This window comes from Siphateles boraxobius, unplaced genomic scaffold (assembly GCF_051911475.1).
Source record: "Siphateles boraxobius isolate OS27281-9 unplaced genomic scaffold, OSU_SipBor_1 12, whole genome shotgun sequence".
In the NCBI taxonomy this organism is placed as follows: domain Eukaryota; kingdom Metazoa; phylum Chordata; class Actinopteri; order Cypriniformes; family Leuciscidae; genus Siphateles; species Siphateles boraxobius.
Genome location: NW_027508722.1, coordinates 13,874,947 through 13,898,176, shown reverse-complemented (window position 1 = coordinate 13,898,176; position 23,230 = coordinate 13,874,947). Strand labels below are relative to the sequence as shown.

The window sequence follows — 23,230 nt, the reverse complement described above, 5'->3', positions numbered from 1 at the left end:
GCTCAGCCCTATTTTGAGGTACTATTTTCAGACTGATAACAACTTTGGGAGCCATTTCCTATGTTTATGTAAGCACCCTCACTATTTTCAGAAGCACCCTCAGTGATTTGGTTCTAGAACCGGGCCTGGTTACATTTGGCTGAGTGAATTTCGTATCAGTAACTTAACGTTAGATTCTCAACTGAGAATTTTGTTTTGTATACTATTACTATTATACTGTACTAACTGCATTATTAGATCACCAATTTCATGTTGTTATTTGGATTTTAATAAGGGTAAATATGAAAAATATATTATTTCAGTGCTTATGTGTGACGTTACATCCTGTAAATCTTATTCTGCTTGTAAAGAATATGAGTGATATTATTGTATATTTATATTAACGTTTTTCATAGGCCATCATAAATGCCCTGGCTGTCCTCCGGGATATCTCGTTACAGGAGGCTGAGCAGGTCTTCCTTTCTGGTCCGGATTATCATTGCAGGTCAGAGTAGATTATTAATTATTTTTCCACAATGCACCCTTTTGTTACTGATATTTCTGTTAACACAACAGTTACTGTTCTCTGATAACTATTTCAGTGAAGTGGAAGATTTTAACTGACAAATTGACAAACAATTGAGGAAAGAAGGGAGATCATTCAATTGGTGGGTGTTGCTCTTACATTTACACATTTGGAATTTGGAATTAGACGTCAGTAACATGAATATTCTATTTGACTTTCTCTCTCTACACCTCCAACATTTCATAAGTGTTAAATCAGAAATATATATTTCAGTTGAACATGTTAAACAAATTTCTATTTCTCTCTCTCTCTCTCTCTCTCTCTCTCTCTCAGAGTTGAAGCCATTCTTGAAGCAACTGGTGGAAAAGGGGATCTTTTTAGTGCTTTTGTTCTAGCACAAATAATTTTGTTCTTTCGTATAATGGGTCATTCTACGAAAATGGTGGCTTTCCTGTCCCGGCCTTAACCACCAGGAAAAACACTTAAAAGTGTCAGGTTACAACACAAAATATCAGTTTTTTGTTTTAATTTAAGTGTTTTATTGTTAATAAAACATATGTAAGACAGTTATATTGAAAAGCAATTTTTTTATATATTGTAGAATACGGTCAGTACCATGGAATTGGCTTGTCCCTCAGGTCAGGAGTCGTTGTTTAGTGACATATTTTGAGTTAATAAATATATTTTTCTCCCCCTTTAAATGTCATAATACAAATGTAAGTAGTATAGTTATTTAGTGGACTACTTAAAATATCAACTAAATATTATAAATAATTTACAGGGAATAGCTGTCCCTCAAATTCATGTCACTGGTGTTACAATTTATAAAAAACACCACTTTGAAAAAATTCAACATCCTTGCCAACTTCTTCCTGGGTCAAAGGCTCGTTGGAGGAGGGGCTGTTTTGAAAAGCACATGGTGAGTGTTCACTCTCTCTTCATCTTTAAGCAATTTGATAAATAATTTGATAATTTCATGCGAGGACTTAAGATGCGTCACTGGTGTTCTACAGTTTATAGTAAGGGGAAAAGAAATTTGATTAAAATAATTGTTCAAATTGCATGATTAAGTGATTTATTTACAATTTAAGAAGTGTGGTTTGAGTTATTGTGGCCGCCATCTTAGATATCCCATCTTGTCTGCAGATTTGTCACTGGTGTTACCGTTACTGGTGTTACTGTTGCTGCTGGTAACACCAGTGACATGATGATAACACCAGTGACAATCAATAACACCACTAACATTTTTCTCAACATAAGATTTCATAAAAGCCTAAACAATTATATTAATAAAGACTTGTTACATTTTATTACTGTTTCAATATTGTACATACATAATATGGCTTTCCTTTTGACAGATATGGCGAAATTAAGTGCTGCTGAAAAGCAAAAACTCTACAGGCAGCGCAGGGACGCTGACCCAGACCGCAGAGCAGCCTACCTTAATCAGAAACACCAGACATATTTAAAGGATCTAGAGAGTAAAAAAAGAAAGAGAGTGAAGGATCTCACAGAAAGGGGAAAAAGACAGGAGCAAAGGAAATGGCGGGTCAGACAGGCAAAACACAGAGAGAGAATGAAAGCAGCAATGTCTTTCTATCAGGAGTTCAGAAACTCTGGCAGTCAAATACAGTTGTATTATGTCAGCGAGGAAGAGGTGGAAAGAAAGGCACAGATGATGTCTGGGTTACCTCTGGTAACCATAAAAGGAACCATGCGAATGCACCAGGTTATAAGTATCACACCTGGCATCCTAAAATATAGAGACATAAGTTGTCTCTGCCAAGCATCGGAAGGCGTGTGGGATTGTCCATGTTATGGACTCCAAGAAGTCACCCTCCCGACAATGTTGGCTAATGGCCGTGATCTCTCACCTCCACATCAACCAGGTGTCATCAACCCGGATACCTCAGCTCCACTTCGTCCAGATGTCATCGAGTCTCACCACAGTGGACAGTGGTGCATCGTGAACTACGACGAACAACCATACCCTGGCGTTATACTGGAGGTCGAAGAACACAATGTTAAAGTTAAGTGCATGCACAGGAATGGAGTCAACAAGTTTTACTGGCCAAGCCCAAGAGATGATATCAACTATTATGGAGATGACCAGATTGTTTGTCTGATGCCAGAGCCGCTGCCAGTGAACAAAAGATCAGTTCAGATTGACCACAGTATCTGGAAGTACTTGGAGGAGCACCTGAATGTGTAAAATGGACGCTACAATAACATGGCAAAGACAAACATATATTCCATACAAAATGTTCGTATCAGCACTGTTGGAAAAACAGATTTAGTTTGAGTTTAATGTTAGTGTTGGTAATGTTCTAGTGGATATGATTTATGTTTGTATGACAATGTTGTGTTATGTACATTTTAGTCAATGGGCTTCATCGTTCGGTCTTAATCCGACCAATAATTATTTGTAATGTAAAATATCACTAATAAATTGATAAAAATTAGTTTGAAATAATCTTAAGTTATGTCATTGGTTTCACATTGCGTCACTGGTGTTACATTGCGTCACTGGTGTTACTGCATGGCATATTGGTGTTCTGGCATCAGAGTTGTCCAGTTTCTAGATTATGGTTTTTGTATCTACCTAACTGTTGCTGCATTCATTAGTAAGCATTTTAAGGATATGATCATTCAATTTTGATCACTTAACCTCAATTATTTCTAATGCTACAACAAAAAACACAATGGTAGAAATAAAAAATTGTCACACAATAGAACTTTACACATACCCGTTTAAAGTAAATTATTACTAATCAAGACAATTTCTTAATATTACATTAACTTTTTCTGTCTTTGATTATGTATGCAAATTAAATAGTCAAATTACATTCTGGAAAGCCTGAATTGTCATCTAAAATATAGGTAACACCAGTGACAAAAGGGCAGCACAACCATTTTTTAATGTAATATAGTAAAAATATAAAAATACATTAAGCTGTCATTTAAGTTGATTTATAATGTTAAGAGGTTAACTATTATCTTACTATAAGTTTTGGTATAAAAAAAAGAATTACATTTTTTAAAAGTTGTCTGTTCAAAATGCCACCATTTTCATAGAATGACCCTAATACAAATAAATACATGTGTATAGTATATATAAATAAATTCATGCTTGAATCATTCTCAAGTTTTGCCTTCTGATATCTGGCCATATCATTTAGTGACTGCATATGCTGATTCCATCGTTATTTTACCTGATAATGAGCAAATTAGTTAAACTTAAGGAGGTTAATCAATATACAGTATAATTCAAGAAACTAAGACTCACTCCACTTTTTCAGTTGTTTAAAGATTGATATACATTTTTAATTTGTTTTGTGTAAATTTAAATTTTTCAAAATGCCTCTGATGCATTTTGAATAAAAAAACACATTTTATAAAAATGCTCCTGAGATTAAATGTCTTTCAAACTATCTATGTACAAACTAACCTGTAAACTGTAACCGGGGTCCTAAAGCTGCAGCCTCCGATTGTGCAGGAATATACTATTGATTTTAAGTAGTATAGTGAATGTGTTGCTCTGAACAACTGTGACATTGGTTATTTTAACAAAAAGTTATCACACTTGCATAGATGGGTCATTTTAGACCCATGTGTGTAAACTATGTATTAACACTAAATATTAAATTAAAAAATTAACTTGTGACCAAGATATTTTGAACTGTGATGATATTTTGATATGTTAAACTCATAAAACCTGAACAGAAGGGGAAGCGAGAGATTAACTGTTTTTTATGTATTAGAATATTGTGCAAAAGTTCATTTATTTCAGTAATTCAACATAGCTGTAAGCCATAATCATCAAATTTACAACGCATAAAGTCTTGAAATATCTCACTTTGCATGTAATGAGTCTATATTATATATTAGTGTCAGCTTTTAGTTGAATTTCTGAAAAAATTAAATTTTGCACGATATTCTAATTTTTCGAGTTTCACCATATTGGTTCTTTAATTTAAGGTTTACATAAATTCCATTCTGCTGTTCTATTATTTGATTTCAAAGTAATTTGCTATAACAGGCATTAACAAATAAGTGAATTCTTAATTTGGTTGTAAAATGCATTATTTCTATAACCACATAGAAAGAAATGTAAAAAAAAGTTTATATTTATTTTTTTTATTTAGAAGGGATAACTATAAGTGCAGTTTGGATCCCATATAATTAAGAAAGTGACAAAAACTCGTTTTAGTTTAAGTATAGATGCTCCCTTATACGTTTATTACAGCAAAACCATAATTATTGATGACCAATTTCAACAGAAATACAAGAAAAATACAAAAATATCGTTTTAAGGGACATTGTTTACTTGTACTACCATGTCATTAACTTACAAAACCAGTGAGCAATGCAGAGGTAACGTATTGTCTAATACAGCTGTTAAGGGAGTGATTGTGATTTAGACCATTCCAAGTCTGCAAAGCGTCACAATTTAACTGCACCAATAATCTGTAGCGTCACACCTCTACACAAATAACCTCATTTTTATTATAAACCAATAACTATGATAACAACCGTAAACATATTTCCGACAGGAAGCAGCGCCATTTTGCGCATCTGTACAACAAATCGAGTCACGTGCCGTAATTGGACATGGCCGAGGCTTCTGACGTCACACTTGGATGTGGGCCGGGTTGGATATCCACCGCAGGATGCAGCGAGCTGTACTTGAGACGAGAGGCCCCACCCTGATTCATGGGTTTGGTAGGCGAATGCCGGGACGCTTTTATTCGATCTTTATTTTTTATACACAAACACATTTTAACCAGCGTGTTCAATATCAATAGACATTGAGGGAGAGACACTCCACAATTATTAGATTTTCTTGATGGTGCTTGGCACTGTAACGCTCTGCATGTTGTTAGGATGACAAAAAAAATTAATACGTAACATTTTTAAGCTGGTCGGCTTCGGCGGTCTAACAGTGCGAATTCCAGCGCAATGCTTCAGTTTTAATGGTGCAAGAGTTCAAGGTAAGGTATAGCTAAACATAATAAATGTCAACTGGTTTAGCCTACGATAGAAATCTTAAACGACCGACAGCAATCGAGTGATCTAATCGACTTTTTTGTCAAATGTTGCCATTTTAATTTTGAAATGAATATAGCCTATATAATTTACGCGATTCTGTTTCATGTAATTCGTTTAAATGTGACGAGACAAGATACATTAACATAGCCATTTTCTGCATTTTAAGCATATGATTTGAGTGAATGTGTGCATATTTAAAATTATATTTTTCACAAAAAATACAAATTTCACAAGGCCCTGTAAAGCGCAAGACCCTGTGTGGTCGCACACTTCGCTCAGCCCTTGCGACGGCTCTGATCATACGGAACTGTCAGGGTTGTCACCTCGGTCTAGTGTGTTTCTTGGTTTTGCGATAGAGCCCTGACAGTCCCGTATTCTCCTGTCTTTGTCTTGTTGTGTTCTGTTCTGCACATGGTGCGTGTTTCCACGGCCGTTGAAGTTTCTCACTGGCTGCGTACGTTCATGTTATCTTGTTCTGTGTGAACAAGCGGCTTATGAGAATCCCTCATTAGCTGCGTCTTCGTGTCTCGTTCTATGTAAGCTCGTAGCGTTTGGTTATCAATGGTCATGTGCTTGTGTGATTCATGTTTGATGTGAGCACATGGCTTGTCTTGTTATGCTTCCATGTGCTCTCCTGTCTATTGTCTGCCCATCTTGTTATCTGATTATTGGTTCAGTTGTCCAATCTGTCCTCCCTCATTATCTGCCTTGTTTGCTGTCCTATTTATTCCCCTTGTGTTTGCTGTCCTGGGCCAGATCGTTGTCGGACATCGTTGCACGCTGTTGTTACCCTGCCTGTCTGATAATTCCTGTCATGTATGTTTCCTGCCTAGTCAGTCATGTTGTGAGTCTGTCTACCTAGTCAAATCTAGCATAGTGTTTTCCCCCAGGGGGTAGTTTCTGTTTTGTTTTACTTTTGTATTAATCAAGCCTCTATTCCTCTGCATTCTTGAGTCCTCACTTCAACCATTACCTCAACCCGTGACACTGAACATAAACAACTTGGAGCACTGATACCAAATGACTGCTGAGGATTCATTTCGGTGTTGATAGTCTTGTATTGAAACCAAGCGGCAACATTCTAATCTGAAAAATGAAGCCTACCCGGAAGTGCGAAAAACTGCAATACATCGAAAATCCGCTAGGGGCAGGTCCCAAAAGGGAGCAAATGTCCTTAGCCCCCTATGTTAAAAGTCCGTTTTCACAGCATAAATTCAGGTTTTTACAGGTTGGTCCCATGGACTTTTATTGTATTTTTCGATAGGTTCCGAGTGCCTGACAACTGTGAGGGGGGGAATTTTTTTCTAACTCATTAGTTTAGATCGTATTTAGATTTAAAATGTATGACAAATAAGGGCGTGGTTAACTTTGATTGACAGCTCGATTGACAACTGATAACGGGATGCGCCGAGTGGGATTCCTGAAATTTGACGTCTCGGCCATGATCTGACACAACACATCATACCACCTCTGTATCCTTTCTGAACATTTGTATTGAAATATCGTACATAAAATGGGTTGCTCTGCTATAAACTGCACTAACCGACACTGTAAGAGTAACGTTACTTCGCTCCATTTTTTTCCGGTAAGTGACATTCCACTACTGTTTCACGTAGTTAGCACTATTTAGCATCAATGTTTGTGGGTAGTGCAGTGGCACTGCAACAGTTAGCATTAAATCGCCTCAGATAAGTTAGCGTCTGAGGTACTTTACCTATGGTTATAAGTTAACTGACGTTTGAAACACTGTAAATGCGTCTGCCAAATGAATAAATGTAACATAAGAATAGACTGATATGTCCCACATTGGAGCGTTAATATACAGTATTTTGGGTTGTACTCTTCAGCAGCTTTGCAGTGAATGTAGTAGCCTTAGACTAGTCATTGGACTTATACTAGTCTGTATCTAGTAGCCTAGTCTGCCAGTCGATCTTATAACGTTATGGTGTGTTCACATCGAACGCGAAAAGAGCGTCAAATACGCGTCTATTGCGTCTAGTTAGACACTTGAACATTCGCTCGAGTTCAAATTTTTCAACTTGCGCGGAAGACGTTCGCAGCAAACGCGTCACCCAATTCGCGTCAATGATGCATCTATTATATATGCGTATATAACCCTGCGTCTATTCGCATTGACTTTGTATGTAATCTACTCGCACAAAGCCCGCCCTTTTACCCTATATATGGATTGGCCAGAAGGTGGGAGGGGTTAGGATTTCCCAAGATTTTCAAAGATGGCGCCGCCCATACCCCCCATAAACGGCCTCAAAACCGTTATTCTGAAAGTCTATGGGTGACGTCACAGACGCTTTGTCCATTTTTTTTACAGTCTATGATTTAAACACATAAATTCAAGTCACAAACCGCTCTGAGTATAACGTCAAGGGTTTCCATCTCTTCCAAATTATTGCGTGAATGCAGCTTAAGATCATTGTTTGGTTCAGGAGGAAGTGTAAAGGCGGCTGCTGTTTTGGTTGCGGTGCTCTGTGACTGATGTCTGTCTAACTCTGCGTAGCGTGCAACGCGCGATGTCTGCGCGAGCAGGGTGCGAGGAAGTACGGAAATACGTTGACAGGCAGGTTTCAATAAAAATTACATGAAACTATATTTCAGTTTACATAAATGCATATGGCAGTACATATTTCTTTCATTATTTTAATATAAATTTAAACTATGAAACATTTTTATTTAATTACAATTTAAGTGTCTGAAAACAGCACTGTAAGAAAATCAGTTAACATGGAAAAGGGACTGGTAATTTTTCTGTATAGGACTTATGACAAGGTTAGCCAATTAAAAAATGATTTCTGCTGAAGCTGGTTTAAGCTAAAAGACTGGTAGGAACAACAGCATTCCCTCCAAAACACAACATATGCTGTTGACTATACTGAACATTTTAACAGGGAATTTGTTTAGTATACTCAAGTTTCGTTATAGAGAATACCGCTCATGTAAAGATGTGGCTGTTGTTTCACCACTCTGCAGGAAGGGAATTCCACCCATCCTGCACATCTTTGTTTTAATCTCTCTCTCACTTTCTCGTTCAATCTCTTTCTCTCTAACACTCTATATCCTCCTGAGGCCTATTAATGATTCAGGTGCATTGTGTTTTTTTCTTTTTTCACACATTGGCCTGGAAAATATCTGCTGTTCATTCTGACAGCACAACTCTCCATCGCAGGCTCTCTTTAGCTTATGCCAAAGGAACTACCAGGGGAACATATGGCCGTCATTGAAAATCAGCGCTCCAAAACAACAACAGGATTTTGTTACTATGGAAAAAGCGGTCATTAAACACAGTACTTGTTTTGATACTTCAACGCAGATCCAAATCCCAGTCAACATCCGGTTTGGTTGCTTGGTTATGGAGGTAAAATAACAGTTTAAGCCATTTTAGAAAAAACTTGTGTAACGTCTGTAGATTATGAGGTTGGGAGAGGTAAACGCGCTGGCTGTTTTCTGCAAGCCTTCGGATCCCTCAATGTGAAGGTGAGTTTGCACAGAAGGAGACCCTCTGGCATCAAAGTGGTGCCTGGAGTTTAGCCAAGACTTAGGATGGAACAATCCCTCTCTCCCTCCCTTCTGTATGAGTCACAGTGTGCGTGTACTGTGTACAGCAAAACTTTAGAACATGCACATTCGGTGACATACTCAGCCTAATTTACTGGAAACAGAAGAGTCATATTACTCATTGGCCTCATTGTACTGCCTTTTCTTTTAGGCAGAGAGACTGCATGTTCAGAAAAACTGTTTTTTTGTGTGTTCTTTCATAGAATTGTGCATTATCACACAATCTACTGTATATAACAAACACATGCACTTACATTTCCCATCATTTATAGAAAGTAAATGGAAACTTGCTTCACATATCCTAAATTTACACTTCAGTTGTGCATGCCATGGCAAGCTTCACTGTTGCGATTGTTCACAGTAAGGGGAATTCCTATCCCCTAATCATAAGTATTAAACTGCATAACCTGTCCCACACTTTTGTGTTCTAAACATGAAATATAACTAAAATGAGGAGTGACATGATATAACTTTTCAAACATACACTGTAAAAACATCATGTTAAATTAACTGGGAAAAAAATGGGAGCTGTGGTTGCCAGAAATTCACCATTAAAAACTACATTGAAAATGTTTCAGGTATTACGGCACAGCAAATTGGTGCCTGTATATTTTACAGCTTATAGCCGTATATTTCATTATGTGAGGTAATGTTATTTTCAAGTCTACTTGAACTAAAATCTGATTTTTACAATAAAATGTAGGCTACTAATAACCACCATATTAACACAGGTAGTAAAATAAAATATCACAAATGTTCATGCTGGCTGTCCATAAAACAATAGTCATAATATAGACTGAGCACATGGTCATACAAAAACAAAACACCATCAGGGTAACACAGACACTAAAATAATGCAAAAAACAGACAGAAAATGGAACATGAGACACCCTAATGTACATTATTGATGTCAAACATGAGAAGAAACAAAATTATTTAAATTATAATCATAATGTGATGTGATGTGATGTCACACATGGACCTTATACTGTTTTACCATAAATTAAATTGTAATTCATAGTTTTTAATTGCAAAACCCATACACTTGACAGTATTTTATAGTAAAATAAAATTACTTACACTCTAGAATCAATTTTATAGAACACTTTATGCCATAAAGGTTCTATATAAGGATATCATATTGGATTTGGCTGCCATCTTGGTCTCAGGGACCATTGGCTCGGGCGCCCTGGCTAAATTATTTTAGTATGCCCTCAGCTACATCTGTGCCAAATTTGGTGCTTGTAGATGAATTTGCGCGAACAATTGGGTGTAGGGCCCCATACTACAGCCCAAACTGCTTTTTTGGACAGCAGCCATATTGGAATTGGAGGATCAAGGGGTCCACATATACTGGTTCATAAATATAAACATTCCTATGTGTTTCCCATGATCAATTAAGCTGAAAAACATATCAAGTTTGTATTTGTAAATCATGCGGTTCAAAAGTTATAGCCGGAACCCTTTTCGAGCAGCGGCCATATTGGATTTGGCCGCCATCTTGGCCCCGAGGGTCGCTGGCTCCGGCGCCCTAGCTAAATCAATTCGGTTTGACCTGAGCTACATCTGTGCCAAATTTGGCGCTTTTAGATGAATTTGCGCGAAATGACCTATTTATGTGCTTAAGGCCCCCAACTAGGAGAAATGTCTTAAATTATTAAATAATACTTTCATGTGTTTAATAGGTTATTTACTATATATTTTTTCTGATATTAAAATGTTTACGAGCTGCTTAATTAAGGTAATTATGGTAAGTTTCCTTGTGTATGGTAAGGTAACTTACAGTTAACCAATTACCTGTTTTTTTCTGTGGTATTTTATTTTTTTCTGCCAAAACTACAAACAAGTTTTTCATTTCACCAAGTAGCCTACAACATGTTCCTGGATCAACATTCCAATCATTCAATCAGATTTCAGGGACCGGTTTAGTTTATGTCAAGTTTAGGCTTAAAACCAGGGTTAGGTGCTTCTAGATCAGTGTTATTCACATGTATCATTTCCCTCTGATGTTAGGTATAAGTTATGAGAAGGGTTAGATTTAGGGGCAGGGATAGGGTTAGGACTACATTTCCAGGTTCAACAAAATATGTTGATCGTACTATAGCAATAAGCTCCGAGAGGCTGTGCTGTATCGTGAATGTCACGGCTGAAGAGCGTTGTTAGGCACGACGCGAAGTGAAGTACTAGCCTCACGATATAGAACTAGCCTCGATTACCTTATTGCTTTTATAAAAGGGTTACCACACAATATAAATATTAAAGCCAAAAAATATGTATCAATACAACTTTCATGAAGTAAAATCACTAAACGTATTCCTTCCGCTGGAGAAAATAGTCCCACCCTGTGAAGAGTAACACAAGTTATTATTTCGCCGTTAGATGGCGACAGAGACTGTCTTTATGAGAGAGTCTGTCAGTAGACAATACTTTTTTAATGAAAGGTCTGAAACTTGTGAACACGGAGAAGCAAAACGCAACTGACAAACGGCTATATCGTGTGTCAGGGCACGGGAAAACCCCTTAAGTAGTTAACTTACCTGTTAATAGGGGTGTAAATCGGAGCCTACATGACAATTCGATACGATACCGATTTCTTAAGCCAACGATTCGATTATTTTCGATACTTCAGAATTCCCCGCGATACGATTCAATAATCAATAATTTTACATGATATCTATTAAGTTTCAAATAAATCAACAAAAATGTTTATAATTTGCCTTTTATTGAGAATACAGGAACAGTATTCTATTCACATAATGTGTATGTTGTGCTCAATGCATTGCAAATATAACAGTTACTGCATACAGTTCAAAACTTGATTCTATCGAATCCTGGTGCGTTTTCCGTGCATCTTACGTCATCGCAAACGTGCACGACGCATGATAGAAAACAGAACGCGGGTCAATATATTGTGTTTTTTTATTTTATTTGTTGCTATTATGCACAGCTGAGTGAACAACACCGGTTTACTGTGTGTCGCATTTGGCTTTTTGCTGATTGCAAACGCAGGAGACAGTGGATTTCCATTAATGTGTTGCCCTGAGTCCACGCGCTATGTGTGTGCGAATACACTGCAGACTCACTCTCGCTCTTATCCAAGGTAAATTATTAACACTATCATCCCTTACATGTGTTTTATTTAACTAAATACATCATAATCAGCTAAAAAGCATATGCGCAGGTCACTTACTTCCTGAACAAGTGAGCACCCGAGTCCGTGATGCTTTCACATTCACGCGAGCCGCGGCACGGTTCGACTGCAACCGAACTCAGCGCACCTCCTCCAGGCAGTCTCGGGTTCGGTACCCCAGTGCGCACCCGGGTCCGCATGACAGACAGCGTTTACATAATTAGCGATTTTTCCTGCGAACCGTGCCCGTTCCGTTCCGAGTTGGTGTGAAAGCACCCTAGACTTTTCAAGTAAGCTGTTGAAGTAGCCTTTTGTACACGTTAGCGCCTGTTTGTTTACCTTAGTAACTGCTAGCTTGGAATTCGCCGACTAAGTGACTGAGGGTGCATTCACACTGGCAGTTTAGTTCGGTGACTAACTAACGTTAGCCCAGTGCATAACAACAAGCGTTTGTACGCATATGAGCGGATGCTGAAAATAGACAGGCGGCAAAACAAACACATTAATCGATACTCTTGCGGACGCATCGATGCATCGAATCGTCGGCTGTATAATCGATGCATCGATACGAACCGATTCATATTTACACTCCTACCTGTTAAAAGGACCAGATATGGCTGCGGACAATCAAACGGATTTTTTATTACGAAAATTGGACTGACCCTAAGGAAAATGCTACATCTACTGTAAATGCAGGTACGTTACACTCGCTTACTCGAACTCATACTACTCTATAAGCTTCAATGAACAATTTATCAACGAGAACGTGTTTGTTGCTAAGAGTGCTAGGGTTGTTGTTGCCGTGTAACCTAACGTTACCCGTTGTGTGAAGCGGTCATTCATAGCCGTGTTTTATCGTGAATAAATGTTATTGACCAATCAGAATCAAGGACTGGAACTAGCCCTTTTTAAATATATATAGATGTAATCGATATTCAAATGTTTAACAGCCTGGTATGATATTCTCCCAGCAAAAAGCTGATTTCTCGATTGACAAGCAATCAAAATATTTCTTTACAATATAATGGTTTTATTAGATCTTGAGATTGTGTGTTCGTGTGTTGCTACCAGCCATCAGGATGTTTTCTTTCAGATGTTTCTTTTAGTTCCAGTGTCATTAGTCACATGGCATTTAAGATTCAGCTGACGGACGGTTAGTAGTTAAACATGGTTGTATTACCATCTTTCTCCACCAGATGCCAGCACATAGTCTCTGCTTAAAGTTCCGTTTTTTCACTAGACTAGAAGAAACAGAAAAGAAAGATGTTTATTTTGCTGTAGGGACGGTTGGTGTTTAGTTAAAACAGATACACTACAGGAAACGTTTGATGGACAACAACGTTTAGAGTATGGACAGTTGACACGTTTTATACATGAAGTAGTTCCGACAGATAGATGGAAGAGATAATGATGAACAGATAGACAGAAGACCAGACAAGATGGAAGGGAATGTAGGTTAACCTGAGAGAGGGAACATCTAAATTATAGAGGAGGGATGAGAGCTCCATGTGCATTCCAAGTTAGTGACACAGAGACATCAATTTAAAAGAGGTTTTTTAACAGATTACCTTTGAATATGTCCTCACGATTAGATCAAATAATGAGTCAAACTTCATCTGTAGGGTAGATGTGCCGGTTGGGTCCTGAATTCATCTAGGCTAAATCCTGTTTTAAACACAAGATTTTACCTTTAGATTAATCCATGTAAGGGGATTTGCTTTGCGTGCATGTTCTTAGGTATGTGTGCATGAGTGTGATAAATGACATACCTCATGCTATTACAGCTGTCTAAATCTAGCACACACCTCGTGCTTCTGAAGGTATGTTATCCACAGCTGTGTGCTTGTGTACGAGAATCAGTAAGCCCACAGTTAAAGATATAAATCAGTGCCCTATAGTTGCCTATGCATCAAACCAGCCTCCTCCTTTGCTCAATTTCAAAGTAAGTAGAATTGAATGAGCACTGTTGGAGAGAGCCTTCAAAAGGACAAACAAAATAACAAATGTGTATTGATACAGAGAACCTTTTCCATTTTCTTTTGAGTATATGTGCGTGAGAAAGAAAATTGAGGTTATAGAGTTCAGAGTAGTGGTCGACCGATATTGTTTTTTGTTTTTTTTTATGGGCGATGCCGATATCTTAGAGAGCAGGGTGGCCGCTGGCCGATATAAAGCCAATATTTTTTTATGTACTTTATATTTATTTTAATCAATATTTAATAAATTAGAAATAAATTAGAAAACAAATCTTAAAAATAAACATGCTTATAATTTAGATGGCAACATCTTGAATATGCAATTCTATTACAGTATTTTTCACAAATAAAGTAATTGTTTAAAAATATATGAATATTTGAATAAAAAGCAAGTAAACACTGTAGCAGGGCACTCTGCTCTAGGTGTTTACCACTCTAATCTGGTAATATTGTGCGCACTGGTAATCATATTTTTTCAAAAAAAGACACGGTAGGCTAACGCTAATTTTGTATACAGCACCGTGAAAACGATATGAATATGACACAGTGGGCAACTGGGGGCACAGCATATTTTAAAATGAAGGATTTAAAGTTTTTCGATTGCTCCTGTGAAGCTGATCTTCTGTCACACACAGTAACACGTTTATGCAGGTTACAAATGCACACTTCATAAGATATCACTGCTGGATTCGATTAAATCTGCAAGGTTTGTTAAATTAAATGTTTATTAGATATTCAGAGATTTGTTGAAATGATGTAGCACATTTGCTGAATGTGGACAGTAGTTTCTTTTGTGAAATATCTCTTAGAACAGCTGATTTGCAACCAATAGTGTAGGCCAGAGTGTGCCACCATTATAGGTTTACACTATCTGTTGCAAATCAGCTGTTCTAATAGATAGTTAACAAAAGAAACGTCTCAGTTACGTATATAACCCTCGTTCCCTTTCGTTCAGTTCACACGAGTTACTATAGTGACTGATGAATGGGGGTCCCTATCTAATCTCACCACTGCGGCTGTCTTCCAGTGTCCTGCTCCTTGTTGTGAGACTAGCACGAATGAAGGGCCAGGCTAACGCAAGAATACCAAGGTACACTGGGTAACATATCCCAAATGGAATATGTAACCGTGCCTACCCGCAGGGAGGACTTAAAATACACATATGACCCGAGTACAGGATACACATGGAGAACTTGGAGGTATCATGCCCGCAGGGTGGAAAGTTTCAACCTAGAGATGGCAAGAGGGGTCTTGCTGAGGGAAAGAAACGTGCTTGGAGGAGACTTACCGTGGAAATACACATGTGGGGGTTGCCCAACCGGGAAACCATGCACATGGAGGCACCTAACCGATCACGAGGGCTGACCGACCGGGCATGCACTCTGGTGAGGGCATCAAAAGTGCAGGAGGAACTCGGGGTCTAAGAAGAACTCATCTGAGTGAAATAACGCTCGTATCCAGTCCGTGGACTTGAATGACGCAGCAATGTGTTGGGTGTTGCCCAGCCTGCAGCTCTGCAGATGTCTGTTAGCGAGGCGCTATGCTCTAGAGTCCAAGAGGAAGCCACACTCTGAGTGGAGTGTGCCTTCACACCAAGGGGGCATGGTCGACCCTGCATCTGGTGAGCCAAGACAATGAAGGTATTCATTGTACTCACCCCTATCCAGTGAGACAACCTTTGCTTGGAGAGAGCCTTTCCCTTCAGCTTCCCACCATAACAGACAAAGAGCTGGTCTGAGGTCCTGAAACACTGCGTTCTGTCTACGTAAGCACGGAGGGCGCGTACTGGACAGAGCAGTGCCAAGGCTGGGTCTGCCTCTTCCGAGGGCAGCTCTTCCAGGTTGACCACCTGATCCCTGAAAGGAGTGGTGGGAACCTTGGGCACGTATCCAGGCTGGGGTCTCAGGATCACGTGAGGGTTAGCCGGCCCAAATTCTAGGCACCCCGTCAACCGAAAATGCCTTCAGGTCCCCTACCTTCTTGATAGAGGCCAAAGCGACCATGAGGGTTGTCTTCATAGACAGGAATTTAAGCTCCAGTGATCGCAATGGCTCGAAGAGAGCTCTCTGCAGTGCAGATAAGACCACTGCAAGGTCCCAAGAGGGTATAAAAGGAGAGCGAGGAGTATTTAATCTCCTCGCCACACTAAGGAACCTGATGACCAGGTCATGCTGTCCTACCGTCTTAAACTCATGGTGCGCAGAGATCGTGGCCACATAAACCTTCAGGATGGAAGGAGACAGCCTTTGTTCCAACCCTTCTTGGAGGAAGGAGAGCACAGACCTGATTGGGCATTTTCTGGGATTTTCTCGGTGAGAAGAACACAAGGTGACGAAGAGGTTTCACTTCAGAGCGTAGGCGTGTCTCGTGGACAAGGCTCTAGCTGAAGTGATGGTAGCCACCACCTGAGGTGGTAGGGTACTCAAACCTTCCGTGTCCCGTCCAGGAACCACACGTGCAGGTTCCAGAGATAGGGACCCGGGTGCCAAAGGGTGCCCCGTCTCTGAGAAAGGAGGTCCTTCCTCGGAGGAATTGGCCAGGGATAGGCTGTCGCGAGGAGCACTAGTTCGGAGAACCAATGAAATGAAAAAACGCATCGGGTTGTTCCACACCATAACCCTCAGATCACCCTGGCCACCAGCCAAAATATCCCCTCTCGAGGAGGAGATAGATTGGGGTGTGCCAGAGGGGACTCTACCTCCACGGAGGTCATTGCTGTCAAAGACCTCCGAACAGAAGATCAACTTCACAGGAGACACGATCGAAACACTTTAAATCCTTCTTTTTAAAATATGCTGTGCTATATCCAGTGGCCCACTGTGTCATATTCATGTCCTTTTCACTGTGTGCTGTATGTAAAATATAGAGATGCTCTGATCAGCATTTTTGGGGCCGATCACCGATTACCGATCACCAAAGTCATGATCTGCCGATTGCTGATCACTGCCGATCACAGAATGGCAGGGGAATGGGAATCTTTTAGCTATAATCTAGCAGAGTTTGCACCATTTGTCAAAATGTGTTTATTTAATTTTATTTAGAAAATGAGATGCCTTAAGGCTACTGTAGGCCAGCTTTCCCAAATAAGGCAGAGTAACATTAAATTATTCCAAACAAAGAGGGGTCAGGCAGACCAACACACATCAGATCAGCCTAATGGGAGGGGATCAAGTTACACTTAGGCATATTTGGGAAATTGTAGCCTCTTAATACACCCACTACATTTACTAATTGGCAACAAAATGTACAACTTGTTACACCAAAACTGGCTACTGATAAAAGGACAAAACTATGGCAAGTTTTTTTCTGTTATTATTATGAACGTCTGATGTAGTTGAGCAGAATGCTCTTTTATGAAGTTACTTCATTAAAGGACATATTTAATGAGATTATGCCTGAGAAGGTTTTGGATTTTTTATCATATGTTCATTTAAAAATATATATTGTATAAAATTACTTCTTGTTTTGTTTTGTTTTATTGTATCTATGATATTTGTATTTTTATAATTGAATTTTTGCCATGAAAATAAATTTGAATGCTGACATGGCATTAAATAAAATAATCTGAATCTGATGTAGTTGAGGAACCAACTACGTCAGATCAAAAAAAATATATACCACCACCACTTTTGAAACATCTCGCGGCACAAATCTACCAATACAAATAAATAAAAACATCTCGAGTTAACTCAGAGCATTAATTTTGTTCATTTGTTAAATAAGAGGCGATCTAGCGCTGAAAAATTTTTTTTATCAAGTGATCAAAGTGCTCGTTGCCGCAGCGATCTGTGGCGCAGATACCGCGTTCTGTTGTGGCTTGCGCGGTGTACGGTCTTCACTCAGACGCGCGCTTCAATCCGTTGGGAGACTCCCTATTCGTTCCGGGGAAGGGGAACCCATGTTGCCACCACCAAGCTCCACTCTGCTGTTGTGTGCCCGTGCGCCACGCATGCAGGTGGGAAAAAGTTGCGCGAGTAATTTACGTCACGTGATCGGCTTTTTTGATCGGCGCTTTTGGGTTTCGCCGATCAATCTATTTTTAGCCAATATCGGCCGATCATGATCGGCGTCCGATCAATCGGAGCATCCCTAGTTTTCACTCCATACAGTTGATACACAATACTGTTTCTTCTTGGGACAAACAGCCACATGCCTAGAAGCAAAAACAAGAGCCATTTCTCAATGTCAAGGATACTTCCTTGGCAGGATTGATCCTTCCAAGTCATTTCCTTCAGAGGCTAGGCGAGGCTCCTCTTTAGCATTCAGAGAACACGTAAATGGAACAGGCTAGCAAGTGCACGTCATTGCGTCATTACGTCAGTGAAAAGGTCCGCTTTTGGCGCTGCAAAAATTCAAAAAGATCAAAAAGTTGTGATGTACACTACCGTTCAAAAGTTTGGGGCCAGTATGATTTTAAATGCTTTTAAAAGAATTCTCTTCTGCTAATCATGTTAAATTACTTTGTACAAGAAATAAAAGAAATGCCGGTGACGGCAAACAAGCTAAATGAAAGGTCCGGTTCAGTTAGCCATCAATAACGTAATTTGTATATATTTGTATAATTTGTAATATCAATACGGTAGTAATTTGTACTGGCACTTAAACGTTAAACTTTACTTATATGTACAACGGTTATAACAAATGTATGGTAACTTACATGTACAAGCATAGTGCCCTGTTATTGCTCCGACTCCGCTAACGTCTGACATTTTTTATTTTTTGAACAAGATAGCAAAGCTGGCGCATAGGATTGTGGGTGATTTGAGACCGCGAAGGCTACACATATGCATCCTTTCCTGTGTATGGGATATTTTTCGAACGAAGGATTCAGTCCTTGGTTGAAATTCTGAGGATCCTCGACATTGGAACAGTCCTTCGACGGATGTCGATGACATAGCATCCTTGAAATAACGGCTTCTGAGGATCCTTCCTTGACATTGACAAACACCTAAGATCTGCTGTATGTCCTCCATTGTTGTTTACTTTCTCTTTCTTCTTCGTGTGAGAATGACATCGCTACTTTCCAACATAGGCTACAAGTTTACTGTCCCGAATCACACTAAACTGTATTGTACTGTCCTGTACCGCCCAGTGGAAACGAGGCATAAGGGAATATACTCTTACATTCACACTCCATTCAAATACAAGTCCTCACACACACACACACACACACACACACACACACACACACACACACACACACACACACACACAAAAACAGATAAGAAAGGAATATGATACAAACCAGCTTGAGCAATGATGGTGTTTTGTGACTGCTTTTTTTTGTTTTTTTTTGTGCCATTTTTGGGGGGTCAATACGGAAACAAACTTGGATTGCACTTACACACATACACAAGCACTTCCAATTCTATTTATTTATTGGCAGACGCTTTTATCCAAAGCGACTTGGAAGATAGCATACAGTAAGTGATTCATCCTAAAGAGGCAGTACAAATTCCTAGATTTGTCAGAGAAGTACAGACTAGAGTAGAGATGAAAGTGAGACATTACATTAAAATAATATTTTAAGGGTTTTTCTGGCAGCCACTGGAGCAAGACAAAGATAGGTGTAACATGCACTCTCGTTGGCTCATTGAAGACCAAATGTGCCTCCGTACTCTCTGCATCATTTGCTGAGGTTTGATCGTGCATGAAGGAAGGCTAGTTAGAAGAGCACTTAACCAGTCTAGAAATTACAAGACCCTGGACAAGGTGTTATGCAACATGCTCAGATAGGAATAGCCAGATCTTCCTGTTATTTAACAATGCAAATCTGCATGACCTGGCACTCTCCGTAGTGTGCTCTGTAAAGTTCAGGTGTCCTGCATGACATTGTTCATGAGCCTAGCTGAATGGGTAAATATTGATGCATTGCTGAACTGGCTGATAAGAGTACTCTGTCTTTTCTAGATTGAGTTGGGCATATCGATCATTTAGGCCAAATTGTTTATCAGGCAGGCTGAGGTCAATTCAGCTACTGTGGGGTTGTCAGCCTGGAATGAGAAGTACAGCTCTATGTTATTGCCATGACAGTTTTATGGGAATTTTTTTTTTACCTGGATAATAAAACCTAGCGATGATGTGTATATTGGGAATAGAAGAGGTCCTGGGAGTGAACCCTGAGGTACTCTGGTTACAGGTTGATGTGACTTAGACACTTCTCACCTCCAAGATACTCAAATCAGCACTATATTGTCAAAAGGATGTATACACCCTTTCCTAATTAATGGGTTTTGCAATTACAGTCATTTCAGTAAAAAAAAATATCTTGATCAAATGCCATTATAGAGAACTGAGTGCTTTAAAATAATAATAATAATAATAATAATAATAATAATAATAATGCATTTTATTTAATGGCGCCTTTCAAAACACCCAAGGTCACCCCACAAGCAATAAACAGGTCACTGCATAAGACAATACACACAACAAACAAGCCACATACAAATAAGGTGCATTAAAAACTCAATACAACATGTTATAAAAAAGCCTGTAAAAAAAGATTTGTCTTTAGACGCGTTTTAAAAGTCAACAAGCAGTCGCTATTGCGAACATCAAGGGGAAGAGAGTTCCATAGGTGGGGGGCAGCATAACTAAAAGATCTGGCACCCATGGTAGTAAGGGTGTACTCACACTAGGCACGGTTGCTATGAACCGGGCCCGAGTACGATTGTCCCCCACTCCCCCTCTGGCCTGCACTCACATAGGGTTTCAGCATTCGTGCCGGAGCACGCTTACGTCATTATGCAAGGACTTTGCAGCTTTGATTACGGACTACAGTTCCCGTACATCACGTGTCCTGTTCCGTGCTCCAGCACGGTTAGCGCTCACACTGCATGCGAACCGCGCCCGAGTCCAACTGAACCGTGCTCTGGCCCACCTCTTCCAAGCGTGCCAGGGCCGGCTAATCGAGCCGCGCCCGGGCACGGTTCGGAGCACTCACACTAGTCAAACGAACCGCGCTTTGGTGGTCAAACGCACTCGGGCACGGATCAAACTGGCTAGTGTGAGTACACCCTAAGTCGAATCCGAGGTACCACAAGAGAAATTGAAGATGAAGATCTGAGAGCCCGTGAAGGAGTGTAAACATGGAGAAGTTGTGAAAGCTAATAGGGTGCAAGATTATGGAGTGCCTTATAAGTAAGTAGCAGGATCTTGAATTCAACTCTATACTTTACGCGAGCCAGTGCAATTGCTGAAGAACGGGAGAAATGTGCTCAGTATAAGGTGTTCTAGCCTGCAAAAAAACCCCAGACCTGAACATCTTCGGAATTAATTGGAACAGCCAACTTCACTGTCAGACCTCACTGATGCTTTTGTGTCTTGGTGAACATTTAATTTAAAAAACGTGGCGAAAAGCATTAATCCATCCTTTTCGCTGCTATAACTGCTTCCACTCCTCTGGGAATGCTCTCTACTAGATGTTGGAATATGGCGGCTGTGGAGACTTGCTCCCATTCAGACACGAGAACATCAGGCAGTTCAGGCACTATTGTTGAGCGATGCGGCTTGGCATGCAGTCAGCGTTAAAATTAATTCCATAGGTGTTCAACGGGTGTCAGGTCAAGTTCTTCAATACTGGACTTAAACCATTTCAATATGGACTTTATTTGTGAATTAAAAGGACCCCTGTTGTTTTAAATTTGAGATCACATACTTTCATAGTGATATTGTTTATATAAAGTTTTGTCCCTATCCAAATAAATCAAATTGAACTTAAACAAACTTGAAAGGGGGTTGCCACATATTTTTGGCCATGAAGTTCAGTGCAATGTCTGCTGGGCAGCACTAGGGCTGTCGCGATAACAGCAATATTGCAGTACCACGCTACTGACAGGCCAACCACAGAGCAATGCAAGGAACCGCAGCAACCACGAACGGCGTTTTCTTTTTTCATAAGGCCACCCTTCGTTATGTGGGTCGTGGTTCGTACCATATGTGTACGATCATGGTGATTTGTACAGAGGATTCGTGGATTTGGACTTAAGCCTAAACAGACAGTGAATGTGATCGACTGAGCGCGTGCGATTACCTGCGTCTGTCTTTGAAGTCAAGTCATGTATATTCGTGAAAAGGTTGCCGTTTCCAAGGAAAGCAAAATATTTGTCGTAGGCTATCATCCTTTTAACGTGTAAGGGTATTTACCATGAATGGCGTCAGCACTGGTCAGCATTACACCGCGCGAGGAAGCCGTGGGGGGAAAGCATCGAGTCACGCCATTGGTATCTATTAACTGAAGCATTGCTTCAGCTTTGCCCAAAAGTGAAGCATTGCTGGCCAGTTGAGCCTTGAAAAGTGGAGCTCAAAGTTAAAAAATAATTAACACCTTGATTCATTACATCTAACATTTAAGGAATCAGCTTTTTTGAACGTTTTCGTTGAATGAGGTCTAATGACTCACTCAAAGACAGTCCTTTGGCGTAACAACTGCGCGCTGAGTGACACTCTTTCAATGCGCAGAAACGCTGTTTAGTTTCGGTTACATTGGCTACATTGTTTTTGTGTATGCTGACCACATCATAACACGTATTTATATAGCAACAAATAAATATAAATAAATAAATAAATGGCATAAAACCGCATATCGCGCTATTAAGCCACTCAAAATTACAGCAAGGCAAGAGAAATTCCTTCACCGCGACAGCCCTAGGCGGCACCACTGAATAAAACTGGTTTTAAGAATATTAGGATCCTACTTTAATCAGAATAAAGTATAAAGTATAGTCTAGCTGTATTATGAGTTTATGGTTCTGTGTAGAGCCCTGCGCGGGACTGTTTTCTTCATCCCGCTCCCACCCGCAATTTCTGACCATTACCGCCCTCTCCCGCAACGTATGTGTTACACTCCCGCCCGCTCCCGCAATATGTATGTCCACTGCCGCCCGCACCCGCAGAACTTTGAAAATTTATTCCCGCACAATAATAGAGATGCATTGATTTTGTCTTCTCCCGTCCCGCAGGAAAAAACATGTATTTGTATTGCTATTATTAAAGAGATTC

At 39.7% G+C, this 23,230-nt stretch overlaps 1 protein-coding gene and 1 long non-coding RNA gene across 5 annotated transcripts in view; both read left to right on the top strand.

Annotated features, from left to right (window-relative positions):
* The first annotated feature begins 393 nt into the window (after positions 1-393).
* Positions 394-883, top strand: LOC143713585 (uncharacterized). Its single transcript, XR_013195146.1, has 3 exons — positions 394-484; positions 582-647; positions 839-883. It is a non-coding gene; the product is annotated as an uncharacterized LOC143713585 (long non-coding RNA).
* Positions 884-12,846: 11,963 nt separating this feature from the next.
* The window catches only part of fam131bb (family with sequence similarity 131 member Bb), a 77,085-nt gene continuing 66,701 nt past the window's right edge, over positions 12,847-23,230 (top strand). For all 4 annotated transcript variants that reach the window (XM_077208620.1, XM_077208575.1, XM_077208611.1 and 1 more), the window contains exon 1: positions 12,847-12,950. The gene's annotated coding sequence lies outside the window, so the exon portion shown is untranslated. The remainder of the gene's footprint in view (positions 12,951-23,230) is intronic.